The sequence below is a fragment of the Hemitrygon akajei genome, chromosome 1 (assembly GCF_048418815.1).
Source record: "Hemitrygon akajei chromosome 1, sHemAka1.3, whole genome shotgun sequence".
NCBI lineage: Eukaryota > Metazoa > Chordata > Chondrichthyes > Myliobatiformes > Dasyatidae > Hemitrygon > Hemitrygon akajei.
Genome location: NC_133124.1, coordinates 164,625,703 through 164,646,982, shown reverse-complemented (window position 1 = coordinate 164,646,982; position 21,280 = coordinate 164,625,703).

Sequence of the window (21,280 nt, the reverse complement as noted above, 5' to 3'; positions counted from 1 at the left end):
TGTAGCCATGGGCACCCGTATGGGTCCCAGTTATGCCTGCCTTTTTGTTGGCTTTGTGGAACAGTCCATATTCCAACCTATATGGGTATCCGTCCCCCTCTTTTCCTTCGCTACATCGACGACTGCATTGGTGCAGCCTCTTGCACACATGCCGAGCTCGTCAACTTCATTAACTTTGCCTCCAACTTTCACCCTGCCCTCAAATTTACCTGGTCCATTTCCGACACCTCCCTTCCCTTCCTTGATCTTTCTGTCTCCATCTCTGGAGACGGCTTATCTACTGATATCTACTATAAGCCTACAGACTCTCACAGCTACCTGGACTATTCCTCTTCCCACCCTGTCTCTTGCAGAAATCCCATCCCCTTCTCGCAATTCCTCCATCTCCACCACATCTGCCCTCAGGATGAGGCTTTTTCATTCTAGGACAAAGGAGATGTCTTCCTTTTTTGAAGAAAGGGGCTTCCCTTCCTCCACCATTAACTCTGCTCTCAAACGCATTTCTCCCATTTCACACACATCTGCTCTCACCCCATCCGCCCACCACCCCACTTAGAATAGGGTTCCCCTTGTCTTCACCTACCACCCCAGCAGCCTACAGGTCCAACGTATAATTCTCCGTAACCTCAGCCACCTCCAACAGGATCCCACCACCAAACACATCTTCCCACCCCTTCTCTTTCTGCTTTCCGCAGGTATTGCTCCCTACGCAATTCCCTTGCCCATTCGTCCCCCCCCCCCCCCCATCCCTTCCTACCAATCTCCCTCCTGGCACTTATCCTTGTAAGCGGAACAAGTGCTACACCAGCCCTTACACTTCCTCCCTCGCCACCATTCAGGGCCCCAGACAGTCCTTCCAGGTGAGGCAACACTTCACCTGTGAGTCGGCTGGTGTGGTATACTGCGTCCAGTGCTCCCGGTGTGGCCTTTTATATATTGGTGAGACCCGCCGCAGACTGGGAGACCGTTTCGCTGAACAGCTACGCTCTGTCTGCCAGAGAAAGCAGGATCTCCCAGTGGCCACACATTTTAATTCCACATCCCATTCCCATTCTGATATGTCTATCCGTGGCCTCCTCTACTGTCAAGATAAAGCCACACTCAGGTTGGAGGAACAACACCTTATATACCGGCTGGGTAGCCTCCAACCTGATGGCATGAACATTGACTTCTCTAACTTCTGTTAATGCCCCTCCTCCCCCTCTTACCTCATCCCTTATTTATTTGTTTGTTTGTTTATTCATTCATTCTTTCCCCCCTCTTTTTTTCCTCTCTTTTTTTCTCTCTCTGCCCCTCTCACAATCACTCCCTGATATATCTAGTTTTTTTGTTCTCTCTCTCTGCCCATCACTCTGCCGATTCTCCATCTCCCTCTGGTGCTCCCCTCCCCCTTTCTTTCTCCCTAGGCCTCCCGTCCCATGATCCTTTCCCTTCTCCAGCTCTGTACCCCTTTTGCCAATCACCTTTCCAGCTCTTAGCTTCACCCCACCCCCTCCTATCTTCTCCTATCATTTCGGATTTCCCCCTCCCACTTTCAAATCTCTTACTATCTTTCCTTTCAGTTAGTCCTGACGAAGGGTCTCGGCCCGAAACGTCTACTGTACTTCTCCCTACAGATGCTGCCTGGCCTGCTGTGTTCCACCAGCATTTTGTGTGTGTTGTTGCTCCCACAAGACTGCTTAACCCTCCACCTACCTTTGTATCATAAACAAACCTGGCCACTATCCATCAATTCTGTCATTTCAAGCACTGAAACCTGAAAAGAGGTGGTCCCAACACAGACCACTGTGGAACACCACTAGTCACCAGCAGCCAACCAGAAAAGGTTCTCTTTATTCCCACTCATTGCCTCCTGCAAATCAAAGCAATGCTCTATCTATGCTAGAATCTTTACTGTAATATCATAGGTTCTTAATTTGTGTGGCAACTTGACAAAGACCTTCTGAAAATCTAAGTACACAACACCATTAATTCTCCTTTGTGTATTCTGTTTGATATTTCAAATAATTCCAACAAATTTGCCAGGAGAGATTTTCCCTTGACTATAGATTATTTTTATCATGTGCCTCCCTGTATCTGGAAACTGCATCCATAACAATCAAATCCAATATCTTACCAACAACTAAGTTCAGACGAACTGGCCTATAATATCCTTTCTTCTGTCTCTCTCCTTTCTTGAAGTGTGCAATGGCATTTGTAATTTTCCAATACTCTGTTACCATGCCAGAATCCACTGATTCTTCAAAAGATCATTACGAATGTCTCCACAATCTCTTCAGCCACCTCTTTCAGATCCCTGGGATGTGGACCATCTGGTCTATGTGACATCTACCTTCCGACCTTTCAGTTTCCCAAGCACATCTCCCAATTAATGGCAACTTCACACACTTCTGCCCCCTGACCTCTTAAACTTCTGGCATGCTGCTAGTCTCTTCCATTGTGAAGATTGATGCAAAATAGTTGTTCAGTTTGTGCTCCATTCCCTTGTCTCCCATTACTACCACTTCAGCATCATCTTTCAGCAACCCAATATCTACACTTGCCTCTCTTTTCACTTTATATATATCTGAAGAAAGTTTTGCTATATTCTTTTATATTATTGGTTTGCTTACCTTCGTTTTCTATCCTTTCCTTCTTTATGACTCTTCTAGCTTCCTTCTATTGGTTTTTAAAAACACCCTAATCATCTAACTTTCCACTAATTTTTGATCTTTTCTGTGCTCTCTCTTTGACTTTTATGTTCGCTTTGTCTTCCCTTGTCAGCCATGGTTGTGTTGTCCTGCCTTTAGAATACTTCTTCTTTGGGACGTATCATTCCTGCGCCTTCCAAATTGCTCTCAGAGGTTCCAGCCATTGCTGTTTTGCAATCATCCATGCCAGTGTTTCCTTCCAGTCAATTTTGGCCAGCTCCTCACTCGTACCTCTGTACTTCCATTTACTCACTGTAACACTGATACATCTGGTCTTAGCTTCCCGTTTTCAGATTGCAGGGTGAATTCTATAATATTATGATCACTGTTTCCAAAGGGTTCCTCTACCTTAAGCTCTCTAATCAATTCTGGTTCATTGTACACCGCGTAATCCAGAATCGCTGATCCACTAGAGGGCCCAATCATGAGCTGCTCTACAGAGCCATCTTGTAGGCATTCTACAAATTCCACCTCCTGGCAACAACACCAACCTGATTTTCCTAATCTACCTGCAAATGGAAATCTCCCTTTTCCTTTTTTTTGTAATTTATTTCTTTATTGAAGTTCATCATCAAACACACATTTCCATAAGATGTATTTCAGACATTGTACATATATAACATATAATCATATATATCACAAATCTCCACAAAGTATTTATCTGAAGTATACACTTATAGAAAAGAGTGGAAAGAAAAAACAAGCAAAAGGAAAGACTGCATTTTCTGTCTTTGTTGTGACTTGTAGAGCACACATTTACCACTGTTTTGGGGTCTGTATACAACTCTCACCAGGGCTTTTCACCCTTGCAGTTTCTTAGCTTTACCCCCACTGGTGCTGCTCCTTCAGATCCTCATTCCCCTTATTCTAATGATTTGATTCCACTTTGTGCCAACAGAGCCACCCCACGCCCAAGGCCTACTTGCCTGTTATTTTGATGCACTGTGTATCCTTGGACATTAAGCTCCCTGCTGGAATCTTCTTTCAGCCATGGATCGTTGATGCCCACAATGTTATACATGCCAATCTGTAACTGCGTTACAAGTTCACCGACCTTATTCCATCCAGTGCATGAATTCAAATATAACACCTTCAGTCTGTATTCATCACTCTTTTCAATTCTGTCTCCCTTTTACATTGCGACTCATCCCACTGACTGAAATTTTGCCCAACATCAGCCTCTCCTTGGTAACAGTCTCACTACTCACCACCTCTGTTTGTGAACAATCCTCAGCCCTATCACTCTGGTTCCCATCTCCGTGCCAAATTAGTTTAAATTCTCCTAAACACCTCTATCAGACCTGCCTACAAAGATATTGGTCCTCCTCCAGTTCAGGTGTCACCCCTTCCTTTTGTACAGGTCGTACCTTCCCCAGAAAAGATCCAAATGATACAGATATCTGAAGTACTTTCCCTTGTATTCATCGACCAAATCATCCTATTGTCATCCTCACTGGCGCACGGCATCAGCAATAATCCAGAGAGGGGTCCTGCTTTTCAGTGTTCTACCTAGCTCACTAAAATCCCCTCAGGACCTCCTCATCTTGCCTACCAATGTCATTGGCACCAATATATAGTCTTTGCTGCTTACCCTCCGTTTGGAATGCTGTGTACCCGATCCGAGACCAGCCTGCCCCTGACCCATGCACCTGTGAGGAAATATACCATCTGGATGTCTCAATTGTGTCCAGAGAATATCCCGTCTAACCCTCTGATGATGGAATCTCCCATCACCACTGCAGTCCTCTTCCCTCGGTTCTCTTCTGAGTCACAGTGTCAATTCCTTTCTGTTCAAATGCTGCCTGAGCCAGATCTGCCAGCACTAATCAAATCATTGAATGTGTTCAGCTGACTGAAGCTCCATTAGCCAGTGGACTTCACTCAAATGTCACAAGAACATCACTAACCAGTGGAGATGCATTGGGTCAGGGGTCACCGATTTGAACCCCAGTGTTGTTCCACTGTTGTTTAACATGATGTGTGACCACTCTCTGGGATGGAGGAGCAACCCTTCATACTCCATCTAGGTACCCACCAACCTGACAGCATGAACATTGATTTCTTCTTCCAGTATTTACCTTTCCCCCTTCTTCTATTCTCTACTCTGGCCTCTTATCTCTTCTCTTTACCTGCTCTGACCTTCCACTGGTGACCTTCATCCTTCCCTTTCTCTCATGGCCTACTCCCATCTCCTATCTGATTCCTTCTTCTCCAGTCCTTTCCTTTCCCGCCTACATGGCTTCACCTTTCACCTTCGAGCTATCCTCCTTCCCCTCCCTCCACCTTTATATTCTTGCATTCCTTTATATTCCGTTCCAGTCTTGAAGGAAGGTGTTAGCCTGGAACATTGACTGTTTATTCATTTCCAAAGACCTGTTGAGTTCCTCCTGCAATTTGTGGGTGTTGCTCTAGATTTCCTGTATCTGCAAAATCTTGTGTATATTAAAGTTAAGTAAGTTTCCATGAAAAGTATTAACATTCAGACTTTGCACAACAGATGAAATGTTGCCTAAAACAGTCATTTCCAGGGGCTGGATGGTCAGATGGTTTCTCAGCACTGAGAGTAACTCCACGTTTCCCCAGCCATTCCCATTAGAGTGAAATGCAGGATGCTGGTCAATAGCATCTGTGGAGGAAATAGGTGTAAGAGGCACTGGGTTGTAGAGCAATCTATCATAATGAGAGACATCATCCACGATCAACGCTGCCCTCAACTGTGTCTCTTCCATTTCACGCACTTCTGCCCATCTCCATCCACCACCACAGCAGGGATAGAGTTCCTCTTGTCCTCACCTACCACCCACAAGCCTCCACATCCAGCACCTAATTCTCCATAACTTCCATCAGCTCCAACATAATTCCACCACCAAGCATGTCTTTCCCTTCCCTCCACTTTCTGCTTTCTGCTGGAATCACTCCCTACGTGACTTCCTTGTCTATTTGTTCCTCCCCACAGATCTCCATCCCGGTACTTATCCTTGCAAATGGAACAAGTGCCACACCTCCTCCCTCACTACCATTCAGGGTCTTTCCAGGTGGTGACATTTCACCTGCAAATCTGTTGGGGTTACCTACTGTATCTGGTGCTCCTGGTGTGGCCTCCTGTACATCAGTGAGAACTGTTGTAGATCGGGAGACCGCTTCATCAAGAATCTTTGCTACATCGGCCACATAAAAAGCGGGATATCCCGGTGGCCACCCATTTCAGTTCTACTTCCCATTCCCTTGCCGACATGTCAGTCCATGGCCTCCTTGACTGCCCAGATGAGACCCCACTCAGGTTGGAGGAGTAACTCTTTATATTCTCTCTGGGTAAACTCCAACCTGATGGCATGAACATTGATTTCCTGAAATTTTGGTAAACACTCCACAGCCCCTCCCCTTCACCTTTCCCCATTCTTGTTTCTTTCTCAAAGCCATGTGTCCATCACCCCCCTCTAGTGCTCCTCCCCCTTCCCTTTCTCCCATGGTCTTCTGTCCTCTCCTATCAGACTCTCCAGCCCTTTATCACTTCCACCAATCAACTTCCCAGCTCTTTATTTCACCACTCCCCCTCTCCATTTTCACCTAGTACCTGCCACCTTGTACTTCTTCCTCCCCTCCCCCACCTGATTCTGACTTGATCCTTTCCTTTCCAGTCCTGATGAAGGGTCTCTGCCTGAAGCATCAACTGTTTATTCCCATGTCAGATGCTGCCTGACATGCTAAGCTCCTTCAGCATGTTGTATGTATTCCTCCAGTGCTCCTGATGACTCTACCAGCAAGACGTGAATGCAAACCGTGTTAAAGAGTTTGAGCTGGAAATGGATGAACTCCAGATCATCTGGGAGGCTGAGTGGTTGGTAGACAGGACATACAGGAGGCAGTTACACTCAAAGAGCAGGACACAGGTAACTGGGTGACCATCCGGACGGGGAAATGACCCTGTGGCCATTCCACTTAACGAGATATTGCTGGGGAGGGAGACCTAGCAGAGGAAAGCCACATCTGTCTCTGGCACTGAGTCCAGCTCTGTAGCTCTGAAGGGGTGAGAAGATGTGAGCTGTATTGATAGGGGATACATTGGTTAGGGAAACAGAAAATTTTGCTGCATGGTAGAGTTTAAACTAGAGTTGTGGGGTGGGGGGGGGGGGATGGGAACCAAAGTGTCAGAACAGTTAATGGAGTGGTTGTGGAGACAAATGTTTGTAAGATCTCAGACAAAGTCAGGAATCAAAAGGTTGAGCATGGTGTGACTGGTGTCCTGAGTTGTGTATACTGCAATGCAAGAAGTATTGTAAGAAAGGCCGATGAGTTCATGGGCATGGATCAGCACCTGGAACTATGATATTGTAGCTATTAATGAGACTTGGTTGTAGGAGGGGCAGGACTGGCAGCTCAATACTCCAGGATTCCGTTGCTTTAGACGTGACAGAACAAGAGGGGTTAAAGGAAGAGGGGTGGCGTTACTCGTTAGGGAAAGTGTCACGGTGGTGCTCCATCAGGGCAGATTGGAGACCTCGTCCAGTGAGTTACGGGTGGAACTGAGAAATAAGAAAGATATGACCACGTTCATGGGGCTATATTACAGAACACCCAACAGTCCTGGAGATTTAGAGAATAAATTTGTAAAGAGATCAGAAACTGTTGCAAGGAAAATAAGGTTATAGTAGGTAATTTTAACTTTCCACATCTTGACTGGGAATCCCTTACTGCAAAAGGACTAGATATGTTACAGTTTGTCAAATATGTTCAAGAAAGTTTCCTTAATCAGTACGTAGACATGTTGTGATACTGGATCTGCTATTTGGGAATTAGACAGACCAGGTAACAGAAGTCTGTGTTGGGGAACACTTTACATTCAGTGACCACAGTGCCATTAGATTCAACGTAAATATGCAAAAAGATAAGGCTGGTCTGTGGTTTGAGATTCTAAATTGGACTAAAGCCAATTTTGATAATATCAGAAATGATCTAGCAGCTGTGGACTGGGACAGGCTGCTTTCTGGCAAAGGTGTACAAGGTAAGTGGGAGGCTTTCAAAAGTGAAATTTTTAGACTACTAAGCTTGTTTGTGTCTGTCAGAATAAAAGGTAAAGATCACAAGTATAGGGAACCTTGGGCTTTGAGGTCTTGGTTAAGAGGGAAAAGGAGGTGCATAGCAGGTATAGGCAGGTAGGAACAAATGACGTTTTCTGGAGCATAAGAAATGCAAGAGAACACTCAAAATGGAAATCGGGAGGGCTAATGGAAGGCTTGAAGTTGCTCTTGTAGACAAGGTGAAGGAGAATCTGAAGGGATTCTACAGATATGCTAAGAGCAAAAGGATTGCAAAGGACAAATCTGGTCCTTTGGAAGACCAGAATGGTAATCCATGTGTGGAGTGAAAGCAGATGGGGGAGATTTTATATATTTTTTAGTGTCTGTATATACCCCGGAGACAGACACAGTCTATAGAGATGAGGCAAAGTGGCATCAACTTCAGGACCCTGTACAGATTACAGAGGAGGGTGTTTGCTATGCTGAGACAAATCAGGGTGGATAAACCCCACGGTCTGACAACATACTCCTCAGACCCTTTGGCAGGCAAATGCAGAAACTGGCAGGGCACTAGCAGAGATACTTAAATTTAAAGGGAGCAGTTAGATGGAGCAGGCGATGTTGTAGAGGGAGACAGAGCAGGAAGGCTTTGTCTCGAGAGGCTTTGGCGAGCAGAGGCTGAGGACGAGCTTCACTCCAAGTGAAGTAAGGTCGGGTAAGTTCCTTTCAAAGGAGAAAGTTTCAAAAGTTGAGGCAACGTATTGGGTAGGTCATGACAGCTGAGATCGGCCCTGTGGTTTGTTCATCCTGCAGCATGTGGGAAATCAGGGATACTTCCAGTGTTCCTGACGACTATGTGTGCAGGAAGTGTGTCCAGCTGCAGCTTCTGGCAGACCGCATTGAGCGTCTGGAGCTGCAATTGGATTCATACTGGAGCATCTGCGATGCTGAGAAAGTCGTGAATAGCACGTTCAGTGAGTTGGCCACACCGCAGGTAAAGGCTACACAGGCAGAAAGGGAAGAGGTGGCCACTAGACAGCGTAGCAGTAGGCAGGTAGTGCAGGAGTCCCCTGAGGTCATCTCCCTCCTAAACAGATATACTGTTTTGGATACTGTTGGGGGAGATGTCTCATCAGGGGAAGGCAGCAGCAGCCGAGTTCATGGCACCATGGGTGGCTCTGTGGCACAGGAGGGAAGAAAAAGGGGTGGGAGAGCTATAGTGATAGGGGATTAGATTGCAAGGGGAATAGATAGGCGTTTCTGCGGCCGCAAACGAGACTCCAGGATGGTATGTTGCCTCCCTGGTGCAAGGGTCAAGGATGTCTCTGAGCGGCTGCAGGACATTCTGGAATGGGAGAGTGAACAGCCAGTGGTCGTGGTGCACATAGGTACTAACGATATAGGTAAAAAAAATGGGATGAGGTCCTACAAGGTGAATTTAGGGAGTTAAGAGATAAACTAAAAAGTAGGACCACAAAGGTAATAATCTCTGGATTACTACCAGTGCCACGTGCTAGTCAGAGTAGAAATAGGAGGATACTTCAGATGAATACATGGCTTGAAAAATGGTGCAAGGGGGAGGGATTCAAATTTCTGGGGCATTGGAACCAGTTCTGGGGAAGGTGGGACCGGTACAAACAGGACAGTCTGCGCCTGGGCTGGACTGGAACCAATGTCCTAGGGGGAGCATTTGCTACTGCTGTTCAGTAGGATTTAAGCTAATGTGGCAGGGGGATGGGAACAAGTGCAGAGAGATAGAGGGGTGTAAAATGAGGGTAGAAGCAAAAAGTAGTAAGGTGAAAAGTAAAAGTGGCAGGCAGGCAAAGCCAGTGCTAAAATCAAAAAGGACCACTTTTCAACATAATTGTATAAAGGCTAAGGGTGTTGTAAAAACTAGCCTGAAGGCTTTGTGTGTCAATGCGAGGAGCATTCGTGACAAGGTGGATGAATTGAATGTGCAGATAGTTATTAATGAATATGATATAGTTGGGATCACAGAGACATGGCTCCAGGGTGACCAAGGATGGGAGCTCAACATCCAGGGATATTCAATATTCAGGAGGGATAGTGATGCACCATCAATAACTCACGCCGAGACTTAGGAAGTGAGATATCGGCTTTTATTGACTGAAGAACAACACTACATCCTGGGGAAAATGAGGGAGAGCAGCAGGCCACAGTCGCCTTTATACAGGGGTCTGTGGGAGGAGCCACAGGGGTAGTCAGCAGGGTCTTGGGAGGAGCCACAGGAGCAGTCAGACAGGTATATCTAGTTCACCACAGATAGACAGGAAAGAAAAGGAGGTGGGGTAGCATTGCTGGTTAGAGAGGAGATTAACACAATAGAAAGGAAGGACATTAGCCTGGAGGATGTGGAATCGATATGGGTAGAGCTGCATAACACTAAGGGGCAGAAAACGCTGGTGGGAGTTGTGTACAGGCCACCTAACAGTAGTAGTGAGGTTGGGGATGGCATTAAACAGGAAATTAGAAATGCGTGCAATAAAGGAACAGTAGTTACAATGGGTGACTTCAATCTACATATAGATTGGGTGAACCAAATTGCTAAGGGTGCTGAGGAAGAGGATTTCTTGGAATGTATACGGGATGGTTTTCTGAACCAACATGTCGAGGAACCAACTAGAGAGCAGGCCATTCTAGATTGGGTATTGAGCAATGAGGAAGGGTTAGTTTGCAATCTTGTCGTGCGAGGCCCCATGGGTAAGAGTGACCATAATATGGTGGAATTCTTCATTAAGATGGAGAGTGACATAGTTAATTCAGCAGCAAAGGTTCTGAACTTAAAGAAAGGTAACTTTGAAGGTATGAGACATAAATTAGCTAAGATAGACTGGCAAATTATACTTTAAGGGTTGACGGTGGATTTGCAATGGCAAGCATTTAACGATCGCATGGATGAACTGCAACAAGTGTTCATCCCAGTTTGGCAAAAGAATAAACCAGAATAAATCAGTGCACCCGTGGCTGACAAGGGATATTAGGGACAGTATCGAGTCCAAAGAAGAAACATACAAATTAGCCAGAAAAAGCGGCACACCTGAGGACTGGGAGAAATTCAGAGCCCAGCAGAGGAGGACAAAGGGCTTAATCAGGAAAGGGAAAAAAGATTATGAGAGAAAGCTGGCAGGGAACATAAAAATTGACTGTAGAAGCTTTTATAGATATGTGAAAAGAAAAGGATTAGTTAAGACAAATGTAGGTCCCTTACAGTCAGAAACAGGTGAATTGATCATAGGGAACAAGGACATGGCAGACCAATTGAATAACTACTTTGGTTCTGTCTTCACTAAGGAGGACATAAATAATCTTCCGGAAATAGTAGGGGACCGAGGGTCTAGTGAGATGGAGGAACTGAGGGAAATACGTGTTAGTAGGGAAGTGGTGTTAGGTAAATTGAAGGGATTAAAGGCAGATAAATCCCCAGGGCCAGATGGTCTGCATCCCAGAGTGCTTAAGGAAGTAGCCCAAGAAATAGTGGATGCATTAGTGATAATTTTTCAAAACTCCTTAGATTCTGGATTAGTTCCTGAGGATTGGAGAGTGGCTAATGTAACCCCACATTTTAAAAAAGGAGGGAGAGAGAAACCGGGGAATTATAGACTGGTTAGCCTGACATCGGTGGTGGTGAAAATGCTAGAGTCGGTTATCAAAGATGAGATAACAGCACATTTGGAAAGAGGTGAAATCATCGGACAAAGTCAGATTTGTGAAAGGAAAATCATGTCTGACGAATCTTATAGAATTTTTTGAGGATGTAACTAGTAGAGTGGATAGGGGAGAACCAGTGGATGTGGTATATTTGGATTTTCAAAAGGCTTTTGACAAGGTCCCACACAGGAGATTAGTGTGCAAACTTAAAGCACATGGTATCGGGGGTATGGTATTGACGTGGATAGAGAATTGGTTGGCAAACAGGAAGCAAAGAGTGGGAATAAGCGGGACCTTTTCAGATTGGCAGGCAGTGACTACTGGGGTACCGCAAGGCTCGGTGCTGCGACCCCAGTTGTTTACAATATATATTAATGATTTAGACGAGGGAATTAAATGCAGCATCTCCAAGTTTGTGGATGACACGAAGCTGGGCGACGGTGTTAGCTGTGAGGAGGATGCTAAGAAGATGCAGGGTAACTTGGAATGGTTAGTTGAGTGGGCAAATTCATGGCAGATGCAATTTAATGTAGATAAATGTGAGGTTATCCACTTTGGTTGCAAGAACAGGAAAACAGATTATTATCTGAACAGTGGCCAATTAGGAAAAGGGGAGGTGCAACGAGACCTGGGTGTCATTGTACACCAGTCATTGAAAGTGGGCATGCAGGTACAGCAGGCGGTGAAAAAGGCAAATGGTATGTTGGCATTCATAGCAAGAGGATCAAGTACAGGAGCAGGAAAGTTCTACTGCAGTTGTACAAGGCCTTGGTGAGACCACAGCTGGAGTATTGTGTACAATGTCCTGTGTATATTACTAAAAAGGGCTTCTTTGGTTTGTTACGAGTAGGAATGCTTCTTTGTCTGTTAAAAGTTTCTCTCGCCGTTGTTTCGCTTTAGAATGGCTGAAATGGTAATTGTATTCATTTGTTAATCAATGGGGAATGTTATTGTGTTTTGTGAGACTGGGAACTTGGGGGAGGGGTTGCGCGGGCTTGGGGTGTGAGGAGAGTCGGGAGGAGAGACGGACGAGGAAGGTGGATGGGCACTGGACGGCTCATAGGATCACCACAATGGGCGCTGGATGGCTTGTAAGACCACCGGGGTGGTCTCAGGGGTGACGACGTGGCTGTCGGATGACTCGTTGATTGAGCTCCTACGATGTGCACTACACTGACTGAACTTTGATAAGTTGGTGCCTTTTGTTTTTTTCTTTCCTTGTATATATATATTGTATTGCCTAATACTTTAGTTAATGTTAGTAAATTCTATAATGTGTATTTCATAACAGTATTTGGTGTGAAGTTGATACGGTGAGCGGCGCGAGGCATAAACTTGATTCTCACAGCACCTGCGTGTACGGGACGTGGGGTTGGTGTGTGGCTGGATCTCCTTTTCCCCTAGACATATACCAGCCTTTTGGGTAAGTGTTACATTTGTGGGGTGATCGTCCCGGATTGGATTGTCAGGGGGCTGTGAAATCGCGCAGGCAGCAGAGCGGAGATGGACAGAGATAAGATTGTTCGCTGGTGCGAATTTGAAGGTGTACCGGTACAGTACGCATGCGTAGTGAGCAGAGTGGATTTTCGAGTTTCGGGAGACGCAGTAGTGCGGGGGTTAAGTTTGGTGAAGGGTATGGGGCAGGTAGAATTGGTAGCTAGACGGTGTGGTAAAGAGATGGAGTCTAGCTGGGTGTTGGTTAGTACGAGTGCTGACGTCAGGACGTTGGAACTGCCGGCGACGGTCAGTGTTCCGGGGGAGGAGGGGCCGTGGGGGCTCCACACTCTCTCCGAGGATGAGGCTGAGGAGACACCGGAAGAGGAGCTAGAGCTAGAAGAAAACCCCAGAGAGGTGCCCAGCACTAGTAAAGGGAGGAGGGAGGAGGGAGTCATGACTAGGCTCCGCTCCCCAGGTAGGGTGGAAGCCTCCGAGCTGGCAGCCGCACTTAACTCCCTGGTGGGAGTGGCCGAGAGGCCACGGCTGAAGCTGGGGGTGTTCTCCGGAGCCAAGCCTTCTCCGGACGGGGAGGTGGACTATGAGACCTGGATCAAGCATACGTCCTTGATGTTGGAGGAGTGGCCAGGCTCGGAGGAGGAGAAGAGGCAGCGATTGGTGGGAAGTTTGAGGGGTTTAGCAGCCAAAACAGTCCGGGATTTGAAAGCTGAAAAGTCTGGGGCCTCAGTGGAGGAATGTATAGAAGTTTTGGAGGGAGCGTTTGGGTTGTCAGGGGAACCCTGGCTGCTTTTAGCAGAGTTCCAATGCCTGGAACAATGGAGAGGGGAAAAGCTCTCCGAGTACATATTTAGGATGGAGGGGATGCTCTCGGGGCTGCGGCGCCGGGGGGGGCTAGTGAAGGCGCCTGATGTGGCTAGCGTGAGGATGAGTCAGATATTCAGTGGCTCTCTGGAGGAGGACAAGGTGGCGTGGACTATTCGGCAGGCTTATAGGAAAGGCCCCCCTCCATCGTTCGGGCAACTGATTAGAGAGGTGCGGGAGGAAGAGAGAGCGTTGGGGCGGAAAAGGGGCGCGGGCCTACGGGAGCGATCCTCAGTGATACAGGAAGTGATGGCTGGGTGGAGGAATGACAACCCACTGAGGGGTAGAGAATCCCCTCTGGAGGGGAGGGACATGGGAGGTACCCACTGTCAGGGGCAACCATTGCCGTGGGTTGGGAGTGGGAGTCGTCCTGGGAGAGGAGGGGCGGCAGGCAGCGTGTGCTTTAACTGTGGAAAAGAGGGGCATTTCAGGCGGGACTGTGGGTGGCCGAGGGTGTGCTATAGCTGTGGAGAGGAGGGACACTTTAGGTGGGATTGTGAGAGACAAGGAGTTCCACGGAGGACAAGCCCCCCTGCGACTAAGAAGGGGGAGGTGTCGGGAAATTTAGGAGAGGCTCAGTGAGGGAATGGACGGGAGCCTCTGGAGGAACACGTTCCCAGAGATCAGCCCTCTATTCCAGATGGGCTGGTAGGACCCCGTGCCAGTGTGGATCTACGGATAGAGGGAGTTTACGCAAAAGCCATTCTGGATACAGGATCGCAGGTGACCTTATTGTACCGGTCTTTCTACAACCAATATCTAAAGCATTTGCCCGTAACCCCATTTGACGCCCTGCAGATTTGGGGTGTGAGCGAGGGTGACTACCCGTACGATGGGTACCTATCGGTGAGATTGGAGTTCTCGGAGGGCGATGTGGGAGTGTCCGAAGCTATTGAGACGTTGGTGTTGGTGTGTCCTGACCCGGTGGAAAACGGTGGTGCTGCCCTCCTGGTGGGGACTAATTCCCCTGTTGTGTGACGGCTCCTGGGAGCTTGTAAGGAGAAAGCGGGGGAAGACTTTCTGGAGACCCTCTCGGTGCATCCAGTGTTTCGAGCAGTGTTCGAAGAAGGGGTTGCCTCACTAGGACTGGACCCGGAGTGTAAACGTGGGACGGTGTGGTGTACGCAGGCGAGGCCCAAGGTGATCCGACCCGGGGAGGTAGCACTAGTGATGGGGACCCCCAGATTTCCAGGAGTGCCGACGGGCGAAGCCCTGTTAGTAGACGCCCCGGACAATCTTGAAGGGGAGACACGATTTCCGGCGGGGGCGCTGGTGAGGCCCGAAGTGCAGAGACCAGGGGTGGTACATGCGAGGCGTATAGCCGTAAGTGTCAGGAACACCACGGCAAGAGAAATCACCTTTAAGAGGGGAATGCCGCTGGCACATCTGTTCCCGGTGACGGTAATGTCTAGCGCACCAGTGAGGACCCCTAATGGGGAGGGATCGGAGCATCGAAGGGAGCTGACCGCTGAAGTCTTTAACTTCGGGGCTTCCCCTGTGTCGCCGGAGTGGAAACACAGGCTAGTGGAGAAGATGCTGAAGATGGAAGCTGTTTTTTCTCAGGGCGAGTTTGATGTTGGCTGCTCCAAAAGCACTCGCCACACCATCCGGGTGACGGAGGACACCCCGTTCCGAGAGAGATCCCGGCGGCTGGCTCCGGCAGATGTTGAGGATGTGCGGCAGCACTTGTGCAAGTTGAAGGAGGCCGGAATCATAGCTGAGTCCCGAAGTCCTTATGCGTCCCCAATAGTGGTGGCACGGAAGAAGAATGGGCGAGTGCGCATGTGTGTTGACTACAGGACGTTGAATCGGCGAACTGTCCCTGATCAGTATACTGTTCCAAGAGTCGAGGATGCGTTGGCCTGCCTGAGCGGTGCGAAGTGGTTCAGTGTGCTGGATTTAAGAAGTGGGTATTACCAGATCCCGATGGGTGCGGGCGATAAAGAGAAGACCGCTTTTATCTGCCCGCTGGGGTTCTTTCAGTTCGAACGAATGCCCCAAGGCATATCGGGAGCCCCAGCCACCTTCCAGAGGCTCATGGAGAGAACTGTGGGGGATATGAATCTGTTAGAGGTGCTGGTGTACCTGGACGATTTGATAGTGTTTGGATCGACTTTGGAGGAACATGAGGAGAGGCTGTTGAAGGTGTTGGGCCGGCTTAATGAAGAAGGTTTGAAGCTTTCCCTGGACAAATGCCAGTTCTGCAAGTCGTCGGTTAGCTACGTTGGCCATATCATTTCGCGAGAGGGAGTAGCTACTGATCCAACCAAGATAGAGGCCGTGACCACCTGGCCGAGACCCCAGAAAGTGGGTGCTCTGCGCTCATTTTTGGGGTTCTGTGGGTATTACCAGCGATTTGTGAAAGGATACACCAAAGTGTGTCACCCGTTGACTCAGCTGTTGTGTGGCTATCCGCCGGTGGGAAAGAAAAGGACGGGGGACCAGAGGCAGGACGCTGGAGGATACTGGAACCCGGCGGAACCTTTTGGCTCGAGATGGGATGATCAATGTGAAGAGGCGTTCCGATCTTTGAAAAGGGCACTGACCCAGGCCCTGGTGTTGGCTTTTGCCGATCCCCAGAAGCCATATGTGCTGCACACGGATGCCAGTCGAAAGGGTCTCGGGGCTGTTCTGTACCAGGAGCATGGCAAAGCATTGAGGCCGGTAGCCTTTGTCAGCCGAAGCTTGTCGCCATCGGAGAGAAACTATCCCACTCACAAGTTGGAGTTCCTGGCGCTGAAGTGGGCGGTGGTGGACAAGCTGGGCGATTACCTGTACGGAGCCAAGTTTGAGGTGCGAACGGATAACAATCCGCTCACTTATATTTTGACTTCGGCGAAGCTGGATGCCACAGGACATCGGTGGCTGGCGGCCTTGTCGGTCTATGATTTCAGCCTGAGGTACCGGCCCGGAAGCAAGAATGTCGATGCGGATGCTTTGTCTCGTTGGGAGCCGGGGGAACAGGAGAGGGACGAGGAGTGGGAGAGTGTCCCTGCCCCTGGAGTGAAGGCGATGTGTCAGTTTGCTATCACCGTGAAGGTCGAGGGAAGAGGGAGGCTGGAACGAGCTGTGGACCATTTCGGGGTTTTTGACGACGCCATACCCCTAGCTTACTGTGATCTGACCGCACTGAGGACTGAACAGTTGCCGGAACTGAGTCCGGGGGAAGTGGCAGCTGCTCAGCAAAATGACCCGGGCATTGGCACAGTGTGGAGAGCGGTCAAGAAGGGGGATGGGGCGTTGGCTGAGAAGGCAAAACACCCATTCGTGCCCCTGTTGTTGAAGGAGTGGTCTCGGTTGAAGTTAAAGAACCAAATCTTGTACCGGGTAACGGCGCCTCCGGACCAACCCCACTGTTGGCAACTGGTCCTGCCGGAGGAGTATCGGCAGGCTGTACTCCAGGCCCTACATGATGATTCTGGACACTTGGGGGTGGAAAAGACCTATGGATTACTCAAAGACCGGTTCTACTGGCCCCGGATGAGGGGGGAAGTCGAAGAATACTGTAGGGGCTGCAGTCGTTGCATCCGGAGGAAGACCCTGCCCACGTTGGCGGCTCCACTGTCGCACTTGCAGAGTGCGGGACCTGTGGACCTGGTATGTATGGATTTTCTGTCAATTGAACCTGACACCAGCAACACCGCGAATGTCTTAGTCATTACCGATCATTACACCCGCTATGCTCAGGCATTTCCCACTAAGGATCAGAAGGCGACGACAGTGGCGAAGGTGTTATGGGAGAAGTATTTTGTTCATTACGGCCTTCCCAGGCGAATCCATAGCGATCAGGGGCGGGACTTTGAGAGCCGCCTTATCCATGAATTACTGACTATGCTTGGGGTTGAGAAATCCAGGACTACCCCGTATCACCCACAGGGAGATCCGCAGCCAGAGAGGTTCAATCGGACCCTGTTGGATATGCTCGGGACGCTGGAGATTGGGCAGAAAAGCAGGTGGAGTCGTCATATTGGACAATTGGTTCACTGTTACAATTGTACTCGCAATGATGCTACAGGATATTTGCCCTATTATCTGATGTTCGGGCGGGAAGCGAGGTTGCCCATTGACTTGTGTTTTGGGGGTGAAGTGGGTGAATTACCCGGGAAGTCCCATCTAAAGTATGTGTCCAACATGAAGAGGGAGTTACAGTGGGCGTACGAGTTGGCCGAGGCGGCGGCTGCAAACAAAATCAGAGGAATAAGATGCGGTATGATCGAAAGGTGAAGTTTGTTCAATTATTGCCAGGCGACCGGGTCCTTTTACGGAATTTTGGACACCCTGGTAAGCACAAGTTGGCAGACCGATGGGCGGCCAGCCCCTATGTAATAGAGAGCCAGATGCCGAACCTGCCAGTTTACCGGGTGAAACCTGAGGATGGGAAAGGGCCTATCAAGGTACTCCATCGGAATCACCTGCTGCCGCTGGGTCAAGCGGTGCAGGTGGATACGGAGCCAGAGTGGGAGGTTACGCCCAGTACAAGGACTCTGCGAGGGCGCAGAGAAAGGGAAGAGCCCGCTGCTGAAGAGCGGGGACGTGTCCCTCGCCCGGAAATGGCTACTGATTCGGAAGAGGACGACTCAGATGAGTGGCCCCTGTTCCCATTCGCTGGTGCTCCAGTACCCGGAGAGGAGGCTCCTGGCCCTTCCCATACTGAATTGGGTGAGAGGAAGGAAGGTCTTGAGGGTCAGATGGAGAGGCAGCCAACATTGGTGGGAGAGAGGGTGGAGCCCGAGCGTGAGCCGGAGAGATCTCAGGTGAGGGAGGACCCCCGTGAAGAAGGGGGTGAGGGTCTGTCAGGTAGACCTGGGGTGTCCGAGACAGTGGGTTCGCAGGTGAAGAGAGAGCCCAGTGGGGCAGAAGGGGTATGGAGATCTCAGAGAAGTAGGCGCCCCCCAGAGCGGTTGACATATGTGGTACCAGGAGAACCGAGTGTGATTTCTACTGCTCTGGGTAGTTATGTCACTGCTTTCTGCACCTGGGTTGGGTTTTGTGTGTTGCAAGAAGCTTTGGGGAACTCTAGTAATGCCATGAGGGCATGACATTTGCTGGTGGGGAGAGAATGTACAATGTCCTGTGTATGTTACTAAAAAGGGCTTCTTTGGTTTGTTACGAGTAGGAATGCTTCTTTTTCTGTTAAAAGTTTCTCTCGCCGTTGTTTCGCTTTAGAATGGCTGATATGGTAATTGTATTCATTTGTTAATCAATGGGGAATGTTATTGTGTTTTGTGAGACTGGGAACTTGGGGGAGGGGTTGCACGGGCTTGGGGTGTGAGGAGAGTCGGGAGGAGAGACGGACGAGGAAGGTGGATGGGCGCTGGACGGCTCATAGGACCACCGCGACGGGCGCTGGACGGCTTGTAAGACCACCGGGGTGGTCCCAGGGGTGACGACGTGGCTGTCGGATGATTCGTTGATTGAGCTCCTACGATGTGCACTACACTGACTGAACTTTGATAAGTTGGCGCCTTTTGTTTTTTTCTTTCCTTGTATATATATATTGTATTGCCTAATACTTCTTTAGTTAATGTTAGTGAATTCTATAAAGTGTATTTCATAACGGTATTTGGTGTGAAGTTGATACGGTGAGCAGCGCGAGGCATAAACTCGATTCTCACAGCACCTGCGTGTACGGGAGATGGGTTGGTGTGTGGCTGGATCTCCTTTTCCCCTAGACATATACCAGCCTTTTGGGTAAGTGTTACATTTGTGTACAGTTTTGGTCCCCTAATCTGAGGAAAGACAGTCTTGCCATAGAGGGAGTACAAAGAAGGTTCACCAGATTGATTCCTGGGATGGCAGGACTTTCAAATGAAGAAAGACTGGATCGACTAGGCTTATACTCGCTGGAATTTAGAAGATTGAGGGGGGATATTATTGAATGGTATAAAATTCTAAAGGAATTGTACAGGCTAGATGCAGGAAGATTTTTTCTGATGTTGGGGGAGTCCAGAATGAGGGGTCACAGTTTAAGGATAAAGGGGAAGCCTTTTAGGACTGAGATGAGGAAAAACTTCTTCACACAGAGTGGTGAATCTATGGAATTCTCTGCCACAGGAAACAGTCAAGGCCAGTTCATTGGCTATATTTAAGTGGAAGTTAGATATGGTCTTTGTGGCTAAAGAGATCAGTGGGTATGGAGAGAAAACAGGTACAGGGTTCTGAGTTGGATGATCAGCCATGATCATACTGAATGGTAGTGCAGGCTCAAAGGGCCGAATGGCCTACTCCTGCACCTATTTTCTATGTTTCTATGTTTCTATCATCCTTAGTGACAGGAGAGGTACCAGAGGATTGGAGGATAGCTAATGTTTTTCCACCATTTAAAAAGGGCTTTAAACAAAAAGAAACAGGATATTATAGGTCAGTGAGTCTGACGTCAGTAGTGGAGAAGTTATTGGAAGGTATTCCAAAGAACTGGATATATAAGTATTTGGATAGACATAGACTGATTAAAGATAGTCAGCATGGTTTTGAGTGTGGTAGGTCATATCTAACCAATCCTAGAGGAAGTTACCAGGAAAGTGAATGAAGGCAAGGCAGTGAATGGTGTCTACATAGAATTTAGCAATCTGTTTGACAAGGTCCCGCATGGGAGTCTGACAAAAGGTTCAGTTGCTAGGCATTCAAGATGAGGTAGTAAATAGGATTAGACATTCGCTTTGTGGGAGAAGTCAGGGAGTTCTGGTAGATGGTTGCCTCTCTGACTGGAGGTCTGTGACTAGTGGTGTGCTGCAGGGATCGATGTTGAGTCCTTTGTAGTTTGCCATCTATGTCAATGGTCTGGATGATAATACCATCAACTGGATCAGTAAATTTGCAGATGACACCAGGATTGGGGTGTAGTGAACAGTGAGGATGGCGATCATGGCTTACAGAGGGATCTGCATCAGCTGGAAAAATAGGATGAAAAATGGCAGATGAAATTTAATGCATATAATTGTCGTAAGGCATTAAGGATTGTGGTAAAACAAATGGATCTGAGAATACCGGACCATAATTCATTGAAGGTAGTGTCACAGGTGGATAGGTTGTAAGGAAAGCTTTTGGCACATTGGCATCCATAAGATGGGTTGTTATGTTGTATAAGATGTCAATAATGCCTCATTTGGAATATTGTGTGGAGTTTTGTTCACATACCTCCAGGAAAGATGTAAACAAAGTTGAAAGAGTACAGAGAAAATTTACAAGGATGTTGCCAGGTCTGGAGGATCTGAGTTATAAGGAAACATTGAATAGGTTTGGACAGTTTCTTTGAATGCAGAGGATTGAGAGGAGATTTGATAGAGGCATACAAAATTATGAGGAGTATAAACAGGTTAATGCAAGTAGGCTGTTTCCACTGGGTGGGACAACAACCAGAGGTCATGGGTTAAGGGTGTAAGATGAAATGTTTAGGGGAACATGAGGGGAAACTTCTTAATTCAGAGGTTCATGAGAGTGGGGAATGAGCTGCCAGTGCAAGTGGTGCATGAGAGCTCGATTTCAATGTTTAAGTGGAGTTTGGGTAGGTACATGGATAGCAGGGATATGGAGGGCTATGGTCCTGGTGCAGGTTGATGGAGCAGGCAGTTTAAATGGTTTTGGCAT